Source organism: Vombatus ursinus, unplaced genomic scaffold, assembly GCF_900497805.2.
Source record: "Vombatus ursinus unplaced genomic scaffold, bare-nosed wombat genome assembly UNPS02010548.1, whole genome shotgun sequence".
NCBI classification, from domain to species: domain Eukaryota; kingdom Metazoa; phylum Chordata; class Mammalia; order Diprotodontia; family Vombatidae; genus Vombatus; species Vombatus ursinus.
The window spans coordinates 19,590,857-19,601,626 of NW_020950326.1; the positions used below are offsets into that span (position 1 = coordinate 19,590,857).

The following is a 10,770-nucleotide window of genomic DNA, read 5'->3' on the forward strand; positions in this document are numbered from 1 at the left end:
TTTGGGAGGTCCTTTAGAACTTGTTCAATTTTTTTCTGATATTAGACTATTTGCATTCTATTTCTTTTTCTGTTCATCTAGGTATTTTATATTTTGTAACTATTCATCAATTTCATTTAAGCTATCAGTTTCACAAAAATAGTGAAAGAAAACATCCTACCAAATTCTTTCTTTAAGACAAATATGGTATGGAAACCTAAACCAGGAAGAAAATAAAGAAAACTATAGGCCAATATCTCCAATGAATATTGATGCAAAAATAATGAATGAAACATTAGGGAAGAACATTAGGCAATTCACTAAATAGATTGAACAGCACTATGACAAGGTTTAATTTATACCAGGAATATGGGGCTATTTCAATATTAGCAAACCTATAAAAATAACTGACCACATAAATAACTAAAACTATAAAAATCATATAATACCAAATGCTGCAGAAAAAAAGCTCCTAAGAAAGTACAACACCCATTTGTGTTAAAATATTAAAAAGGACAAGAATAAATGGGCCTTTCCTTAATATGGTAAGTAGTATCTATCAAAAACCATTAGCTAGCATTATCAGTAATTGAGAAATGCTAGGTCTTGCCAACAAGATCAAGGAGTAAAGCAAGGATGTATACTGTCATAACTATTATATGATGAGGTTCTAGAAATGTTAGCAACTAGCAAGAAGGCAGGAAAGAAATTGAGGAAGAAAGCAGAGCAAAGAGGAAACAGAAGTACCACTTTTGCAGATGATATGCTTGACTTAGAAAATTATAAAAGAAATGCAGAGTTTATATACTTTGAGGTTCTGTCATACTAAGACTGGCAAAAATGACAACTGTTAGAAGGGTAGTGAAAGGCCTGACAAACTAATGCATTGTCTGTAGAGCTGTGAAGTAGCCTATTATGAAAAGTAATTTGGAATTATATCCAAAAAGTCACAAGACTATGCATACATCCTTTGTCCCAGAGGAAAAAAAAAAGACAGGAAGAAAATGATCACACCTTACAAAAATGATACAAAAATGATTAAAGCAACACACTTGGTGGTAGCAAAGAACCAGAAACAAAGTGAGTGCCCAACAATTGAAGGATGGCTAAATAAATCATGACACATGAATGTAATGGAATATTATTGCTCCATAAGAAATTATGAAAGGGATGGATTCAGAGGGACCTGGGAAGACTTAGTTCAACTGATACAGAGAGAAGTAAGAAGAATCAGGAAAACAATGTATCCAATGACTACAATACCATAAAGAAAAACAACTCAGAAAAACTTAGGAACTCTGTTCAATGCAATGAACAATCATGACACCAAAAGACTGATGATGAAGCATGCTTTCCACTACTTTGCAAAGTACAACCTATAAGTACTGATTGAGACATGCATTATCATATACGACTAATACATGATTTTGTTATGATAATATTTATCACAAGGGAGTTTTTAATTGGTGAGGGAAAGGAAAAAGAATAATGATAGTGATGCAAAAAAAAGTTAAGAATGCGGCTGAAACATTTTAAAAATACACAGAAGTGAGCAGAAATGTTGAGAGGGGACACAGACAAGCAGGGCAGTGTTGATCTTGTTAAAATTTATACTCAAACGATATTCCATAACAAAGAGATTCAAGGTTTCATATAAAATCTTATTTTCTGCTCTTCATATGTGAAAATGCTCACATGTTAATGTCTGTCAAGTTCATTAAAAATAAAGTAGTTGGGTTTTTCTTTTGTTAAAAACAAAAGAGATACTGGGGGGAAAGAGCAAAGGCTTAAGATTGGGCAGGAGAACGGCCAATAGCGTAGACAGATAAAGAGGGTCAGACAATGAAAGTTTCTAATACCTACCAGAAGAGTTTAGCCTTTTCCTCTGTCTTGCAAAAATTTTGATATGATTATTTACATAAGCTTAGGAAATGTAAGATAAAAAAGAAAAAGCAATACACCTTAGTTACAGAGAACAGCAGGCACAGAGGTTAAATGACAAGGTCACAATGACTCAAGATCCTCCAGAATATGAGGATTCAGTCAATTAACAACACTAATTAAGTGCTTACTATTTCACCAGGCATAGTGAAAAGCACAAAGGATAAAAAAGAAAGGCAAATGAAAGGCATGCTCTCAAAGAAGGTACATTATAATAGAAGAGACAACATATAAATAGCTAAGTACCAAGAAGACAAAGGGGTAAATGAAGATAATTTGAAAGTGGAAGGCATTAGAAAGCTGGGGAGACCAGCAAATGCCTCCAGCAAAAGGTGGGATTTGAACTGAGACTACACAGAATACTATTGTGCCTTAAGTAACGATGCAAAGGGAAGGTTTCAGAGAAACCAGGGAAGATTTCTATGAACTAAGGCAAAGTAAAAGTGAACAGAGAACAATTATAAAATAACAAAAACATTTTAAAGACAAAGAATTCTGAGAGTCTTTTATGAATTGATCCAGTAAAGGATCAACCTCGATTTCAAAGGATGTCTGATGAAATATGCTACCTACCTCCGGACAGGAAGGTAATGTATTGATGCAGAATAAGATACACATTTTGGACATGGCCAATGGGGGAATTTTTGTTTGTTTGTTTGTTTAACTATGCATATATTCTACATGGGCTTGATAAGATTTTTTTTTCTTTTCAAGTGGGGTAGTGAAAAAGTGAAAAAAATGCTTAATTGAAAAATAAATGAAAATTTTAAAAATAAAAATAAAACTACCTTGAAAGGGGAGTGCAGACGGACTGGGATGAGAAGAGACTTGAGGCAGGAAGCCCAGTCTTAAGGCTAATAGAGTAGTCCTGACAAGGGATGAAGAAGCACTGAATGAGAGCTGTGGCTGTTTGAGTGAAGAGAATGAGACATCCACAGGAAATGCTGTCAAGATAGGGCTGTTTGGCAACGGACTGGGTGTGAGGATGAGTGAAAGCGAGGCTGAGGACTACAGCAAGGCTGGGTGCCTGGAATGACTGGCAGGATAAGGGTGCCCATAAAAGTAACAGGGCAGTTCAGAAGAGGAAGAGGGTTTAGGCGAAAAGTTCTGTTTTGAACATGTTCAGTTTAATATGTTTACAAGACATCTAGTTCAAGATGTCCAAGAGGACAATGGAGATGTGACTGTAATTCATCAGAGAGATTAGGGCTGTATATATTGATCGGGGAATTATCTGCATAGAGATGGAAACTGAACCCAAAGCAGGTGATAACATTGCCCAAGTGAAATAATAAAAAGGGAGCCAAGCTTAAGGAGGGAATAACATATACACTCAACTGGTATGGAAATATATATCTTACCCTACAGGAAAATGAGAGGCTAAGGGGGGGTGGGGAGAAGGGAGAAAGAACAATAGAAGAGAGGGCAGATTAGGGAAGGGGGTAATCAGAAGCAAACACTTTTGAGGAGGGACAGGGTCAAAGGAGAGAATAGAATGGGGGGGGGCCCTGCTCGGGATAGGATGGAGAGAAATAAAGTCTTTCACAATATGATTAACATGGAAGTGTTCTGTATGACTACATATACCAAATTGCTTACCCTCTCAAAAGAGTGGGTGGGAAGGGAGGAAGAGAGAGAATTTGGAACTCAAAGTGTTAAAAACAAAATGTTAAAAACTGTTTTTACATGCAACTCGGAAATAAGAAGTATAGACAATGGGGTATAGAAATCTACCCATTCCTACAGGAAAATATTAGGGGAAGTGGATAAGAGAAGGGGTGGGGAGTGATAGAAAGGAGGGCAGATTGGGGGAAGGGGTATGCAAAATGCATGCTGTCTTGGAGTGGGGGGAGGGGAGAGATGGGGAGAAAAACTGGAACTCAAAATCTTGTGAAAGTAAATATTGAAAACTAAAAATTAATTTTTTTTAAAAAGAGGGGAAGCCAAGGTCAGAGCTCTGGGGAACACACATGGTTAAAGGACATGACCTAGATGAAGAACAAGTAAAGGAGAATGAGAAAGCAGTCAAACAAATAGGTGAACAAGTCATGAAAATCTAGAGAGGAGAGAATAATGAAGTCAAGGAAGATCAGTACTGAGAAAGTGGCAAGGAAACTTTGTCAAAGAAAGTTTCAATTGCATGTTGGGATTAGAAGTCATACTGAAAAGGGTTTAGAAGTGGACACACCTACAAGATGAACGGATCAAGTGAAACTTTTTGAGGATAGGAGAGCCGCCCTATATCTCTTCTCCCTTTCCTATCTAAACTCCTTGAAAATGCCAACTACAACAGGTGCCTTCACTTTGTTTTTTTCTCACTCTTATTAACTCTCTGCAATCTGGCTTCTAGGACAGCTAGGTGGTGCAGTGGATAGAGCCCTAGTCCTGGAGTCAGGAAGAAGACTCATCTTTCTGAGTTCAAATCTGGTCTCTGACATTTACTAGCTGCTTGACCCTAGGCAAGTCACTTAACTGTTTGCTTCAGTTTCCTCACCTGTAAAATGAGCTGGAGAAGGAGGAAATGGTAACCCACTCCAGCATCTTTGTGGAGAAAACCCCAAGTGGGGTCACAAAGAATTCGACATGACTGACTTAAGCATTCAGCTAAATTTGTACTCTCTAAAGTTACATCTTGAACTCTGCACCCTTTAACAGTGTTGATCACCCTCTTCTTCTTTATCTTCCTAAAACAAAGGTCTGACCATGTTACCCCCCCCATTCAATAAAGTCCAGGGGCCCCTCTAGTATCGCCTTCTGACTTTTAAAGCCCTCCATAACCTGACTCCTTCCCACCTTTCCAGTCTTTCTATATCTTACTCTCCTCACGTATATTAACAAAGTGTTGTAGACCTCCATGCTGTTCCTCCCACATGAAACTCCATCTCCTGACTCTTCACTTTCACTTACTTCCTGGCTCAGCTAAAGTCTGCAAAGTTCTGCAAAAAAGTCTTTGCTAGTCTTCTTTAATGTTAGTGCCTTTCCTCTGAGATTATCTCCAATACATCATATGTAATATACAGGCATGTCTCATATATGTGCATATATAAGATATAAACATAAATATAGCTCATTTGTGCATAGTCGTTTGCATGTTATCTCCTCCATAAAACTATGAGCTCCTTAAGAGAAGGTTTTTTGTCTTTCTTTGTACCCCCAGCACTTATGTCAATGTCTGGCACATAAAAGACACTTAGTAAATGCTTGTTGATTTGACTTAACTACTATAGATGGCTTTCTGAAAGATTTTAACCCTGAAGAGGAAGAGAGAGATATAGGACTATAGCTAACTGAGAGTTTTGTAAAGATTAGGGGAAGTAGGGGGAGAGAGACTCAGTTGTAAACAGGAGAGAGGGAGGCAGTGGATAGGAAGAGACTGGAGATCTCTAAAGATTGAAAGAGGTAGGGATAATAGTGGAAGTAATTTGCTGAGAAGGTGGAAGATGATCTGATCCAAGAGGGAATATAGAAGACTTTGCCTTTGCAAGGGCTATCTCTTCATCAAGACAACAGTGAAAGAGGAAGATAGTGGATGAAGATATCTGAGCGACATGAGATGAGGGTCAGGCAGGGAGTTTTTATCAAATGGTTTCAATTTTTTCAGTGAAGAACAAGGTGAGGTCCTTTGTGGAGAAGGTAGGGAGAGAGTTTAGGCTTGAGGAGGAGGAAGGATTGAAACAGTAGCTATAAAAAGTAGGAGAGTAAATCAATTAGGGAGGAATGGAATATTTGCCTAGCTGCTATGCAGGCCAAGTTGAAATTAGATACCATAAATTTGTAGTCTGACCAATCACCAGTTTCCTGATTACTTCCAACTCTATTAACAATACATAAATAGAAACAAACAAGCTCTAGGGTTGGAGCAATAGAACAAGGAAGCAAAGGGATCTAAGGTGGAGTGCAGTAGAGAGTTGAGATGACTTCCCCCCAAGGGAGTTGAAACAGGCAATGAAAGAAGCCAATGACGGTCTGGGAAAGAATGGGGGTAGAAGTGGACTCCCTCTCTTCCAACAGAAAGTAAGGGGAAGGGGCAGTGAGGTTGCGCAGTGGATAGAGCACAGGCCCTGGATTCAGGAGGACCTGAGTTCAAATCTGACCTCAGACACATAACACTTACTAGCTGTTAAGCTGTTAATGGGTTAAGTGGGCAAGTCACTTAACCCCACTGCCTAACCAAAAAAAAAGTAGGGGATATAAGAGAAAGTGTGACCAGTACAAGAAAAGGTAGTAAGGGAAGCACCACCTTTGGGAGAGAAGTGTAAAAACATTAACTAATGCATTCTATTCTCTTGTCCAGAAAATCAGCAAAGTATAAGAAAATATTTACAGTAAATAATCCCAAACTTGGTCTTTTCATCCATAAAATAAAGAGGTTGGGTCAAAGAGCTTCTGAAAATGCTTCTAGATCTATGATACCAAAAAACAAGAGCATATTTTATGAAAAGGTGATTTTTTAAATTTTCATTATCTTTCACAAATTCTGGGGGTGATAAGGAAGGTAACTATCTGTCAAACGAGGAGATGAACTAGTTCATTTTTAAGGGTCCTTCTGCCTCTAAAATTCCATGTCTTCTAAGAGGCAGTTCAATGGGACAGTACAGTTTGCAAACTGATTTTTTTCAGATCAATATTTTAATGCAGTATGTTTTGGGCAATCTAAATTGATCATATTTTATTATTCCATTTTTTAAAAAATCAACAAAATTTTTACGTGTTTTTTTTAAAATAAGGAAATTATATTTCAGAAGGCAGAAAGCTTTGAAAAAGTAGCAACTTACACTTTCCCATTCTTCTAAAAAGCTACTGTAAAAAGCACTAATCATTTGGGACCCACTTTCACAATTTTACCAGTGTCCCCAAATGAATTTAGCTCATTCCCCCTCCCCAAGACTCTCAGTAAAGTGAAATGTCACTTAAGAAAGGTACCTAAAAAGTTTAAACATGTTGGGAAAATTGTAACAAAGTCTTTAATAGTCATTATAGCTTTTTTTTTTTTTTAATCTTGGACTGGTCCTGTAGGAAAATGCATTACTTCCCTCACACCTAATTTCTAAAGCAGTCAGAAAATTAAAAGGTATTTTCCAAAGGTAAAAGATGACAAATATTAATTGTTCAAAAAAGTATTCAATAATATTAATTGCCTGGAAAAATACAAAACCCTAGTTATTCAATTCAATGACACAACTAATAAAACGCCTAAGTAAAAAAAAAATGTAAAAAGGACAAGAAAATCAGTTCTGACTTCAGAATCGAGGTAACCTTCAATTTCAGATATGAGGGAAAATTAGAGTGGCCTGCTGCTTCTGAAAACTCAACTGTCTACTGACCTAGAAAGAACATTTTCTATTTTGTGAAAATAGTGCTCCATTTGTTACATGTAAAGCCCATCACTTAAGACAATTTTTTTTTTTCCTGCAACAGTGATGAAGCTTTTTACATTCTTGTTGAAAAATGTCACTTTCTACAAGATTCAAATTTCCCTTTCCTGTTTTCCTGGTTAAAAAATGTTCAAACCAAACCCTCCTCTTTTCTCCAATTCCAATAACAAGTGTAATTTCAGCCAATACTCCTCCACCCCACCCCCTCGTGTAACCCATTATAAACAGCAGATTAATTTATCATGCCACAATATATTCCTCAAGGCACTTATTACTGTCCCGGTTGCATAAGGCAGGTACCGTTCGGAGAAGAAGCATCCTCCCACCACTCAGACTTGTTGCCCGAGTGTAACCTGCAGGGGGAGACACACGGTCCTAGAAACTCCTCCTCCGGCTCTCGGCTCCAATAGTGCCGCTTTCCAGCTGCCTAGGACATCTCCCTCCCAGGGAGGGAGATTACAAAACACGAGGCCGGTCCAGCTCCCGGTGACCTGGTTCACTCCACCCTTGGCTTTCCGAGCTGACAACAAACCCGGTCAGGTGACACCGACAGAAATCCCCAATCCCGGATCTCAGTCCTTCCCACAGCCTACACTGCACAGAAGCCGGGAGAGGGGCCAGCGAAACCCGCTCCAAATAAAATGAAACCCCTCCTATTTGGGGAGTGGGACTGATAGGGGAAGAAGTTAAAGTTGTGGCTGGGGCTCGAGGGAAGACAAAGGCTTCAGGGGGCCCAAAGCATCAAGACTAAGGGCTGTTAAAGTGGGTGGAGGGGTAGTTAAGAGCTGGGGAATTTCAGGAGGTTACAGCAAAAGTGACGGTCCGGGAGGGGAAGCGGACTCAGCGCAGATTGAGACATCTTTCTGGACATGGTCAATGCAAATTTGTTTGGCTGGACCATACGTGTTTGTCAGCTGGGGATTTTTCTTTCCTTCTTTCTCAGTGGGGGAGGGAGGAGGAAAAGAGTACGTATTTTAGTTGACTGCAAAAGACAACTATTTTCGGTGATTAAGAAAAATAAAATTTAATTAAAATAAGGCTAAAATCGACGGTGTGGGGTCAGAGGTGCCTAAGGAGAAGGCTTATGGGCTGGGGAAATGTGCAGATGGGGCTGGACAGGGAGACAGAGAGTATCCACAAGATCGGGGTGGTAAAAAGGATCCAGAGATAGGCGGGGGGCGGGTGGGAGGGCAGACAGGAGCAGGTTTGGGGGAAGGCAGGGGGGCAGAAGAGGGTGGGGCCGCAGCGGGGGGCGGGGGTCTGGGGGCTGCGGCAGAAAACAGCGGGGGGCAAGGGGCGGGGGCGGGGCTGGAGAAGAACGGGGAACTTTGAGGACGGGGCGGGGGGGGGGGGGGGGGGGAAAGGGAGAGGTGGGGGAGTTAGGTAAGAGGGGGGCGGAAAAGGGCGAGGCCGGTGGGGCGTAGGGCAAGAGAGAGTGAGTCCGGCAACCCGCTGGACTAAAGAGAAGACTGTGGATAGAAAAGGCAGATGGGCTTGGAGTTGGGACCGGGGGTCGGCCGTGGGATACGTGGGAGGCGGGGGGGTACGGAGGCTGAAGTAAAGGCGAGGGGTCTCGAAGGGGAAGGACCTCGCTGCCGGACCCCACACTCCTCACAGACATATACAGACACACACACACACACACACACACACACACACACATACACACACACACCCCTCCACAGGCTCACCTTCGGGGGAACTCAGCAGGACACGAAATCCTCAATGTGGGAGCCTGGTCAGATGGACGGAACGACGGACGCACCTACTCTGGCTCTTCCCTATGGGACACTGGGCAGATCCAGCAGGTCAGATTCCGCCACCGAACTACGACGTCACTCGTTCCCCAGGGTTGGGCAAGCCACGCATGCGCCGCCAAGATTTCTGGGAGTTGTAGTTTGGACGGAAACTGCCCCCCATAGACGCTTCAATAATAAATAATAATAATAATAGCATTTATTAAGTGCTTACTATCTGCCAGGCACTTTGCCAGGCGCTTTACAAATATCTCATTTGATCCTCACAACAACCCTGGAAGGTAGAGACTATTATTATTCCCATTTTGCAGTTGAGGAAGGAGGAGGAAGATGAGGATGAGGATGAGGATGAGGATGATTATTCAAATTTCATTTGATCTTCACAGCAACCCTAGGAGGTAGGAGCTGTTACTATCCCCAATTTATAGTTGAGAAAAATAATAACAATGATGATGATAATCAGTATTTATTAAGCACTTAACTGTGGTCCAGGCACTGTGCTAAGTGCTTTATAAATATCTCATTTGATCCTCAAAACAACCTTGGAAGGTAGGGTCTATTATTATCCCCATTTTACAGTTGAGAATAATAATAATAACTAGCATTTATACAGTCCTTTAAAGCTTGCAAACTGATTTGTAAATATCTCACTTGATCCTTACAATAACCCTGGAAAGTAAAGGCTATTATTATCCCCATTTTACAGTTGAGGAAAATAATAAAAATAAGAACTAGCATTTATACAGCACTTTAAGGTTTGAAAAGCCATTACAATTGTTATCTCATTTGATCCTCACCACTTTGGGACCTAGGTGCTCTTATTATCCCCATTTTACAGATGAGGAAATTGAAGCTGACTGAGGTTAAGTGACTTGCCTAGGGTCATACAACTAGTAAGTGACTGAGGCAGAGTTTGAACTCAAATCTTCCTGACTCCAGCATTTTAGAATTAGGGAATAGGTTCTGGGCTTATGGTTTCTTTGATAAGGACAACTGCCTGATTAGGAAACTCCCTTTGCCAATGCCAGGGAGCACTTTCTCTAAAAACTGTCATCTTAGAGAGGTAACCTAGCACTGGAAAGATTAGGTGACTTGCCCTGAATCACACAGCCAGAAAGTGGAGGTGGGATCTGATATTGAAACTAGCTTTCTTTCCACTATACCTTGTTGCCCCTTCAACTTAATAGATATTTATTAAGCAACTACTGTATGCCTTAACAACTTATTTTAGGCATTTAGGAAGATACAAAACTTAAATATAGTCCCTGCCATTAATTTTTATGTCTTTCTAGAGGCATAGACATAAGTGTTTATTGTGTTCGATGCTCTGTGTTAGACCGTATGCAGCTTAGCAAAAGTGTAATACTGATTTCAGCTGTCAAGGGATTACAATTTAGTTTACAGTGGAAAGAGGCTTTTTCTCCAGGAATCTGGAGATCCATTTAATGGTCCCAGGAGAATCACTAATTCATTGGGGGGGGCGGAGTGCAGAGAGCAAGTCACTTGACTTCCCTGAATTTCCATTTCCTTATTGTAAAATGAGTTATGTAACAATGCCAGGCCTTCCTATCTCACCAAATCAAATGAGATAATGGATATGAAAAAAATTTACAAAGTTGAATACTCACTACAAACATTATTATTTTAGAACCATCTTCTATTCCATAGATTTGGCTTCTTAGCTTATTTCAATAAAGTGATTTATTTTAGCTCTCCTG

At 40.1% G+C, this 10,770-nt stretch overlaps 1 protein-coding gene across 2 annotated transcripts in view; it reads right to left on the bottom strand.

Moving 5' to 3' along the window:
- The window catches only part of PLEKHB2 (pleckstrin homology domain containing B2), a 46,524-nt gene extending 37,396 nt beyond the window's left edge, over positions 1-9,128 (bottom strand). For both annotated transcript variants that reach the window (XM_027854726.1, XM_027854727.1), the window contains exon 1: positions 8,987-9,128. The gene's annotated coding sequence lies outside the window, so the exon portion shown is untranslated. The remainder of the gene's footprint in view (positions 1-8,986) is intronic.
- Between the last annotated feature and the right edge of the window lie 1,642 nt (positions 9,129-10,770).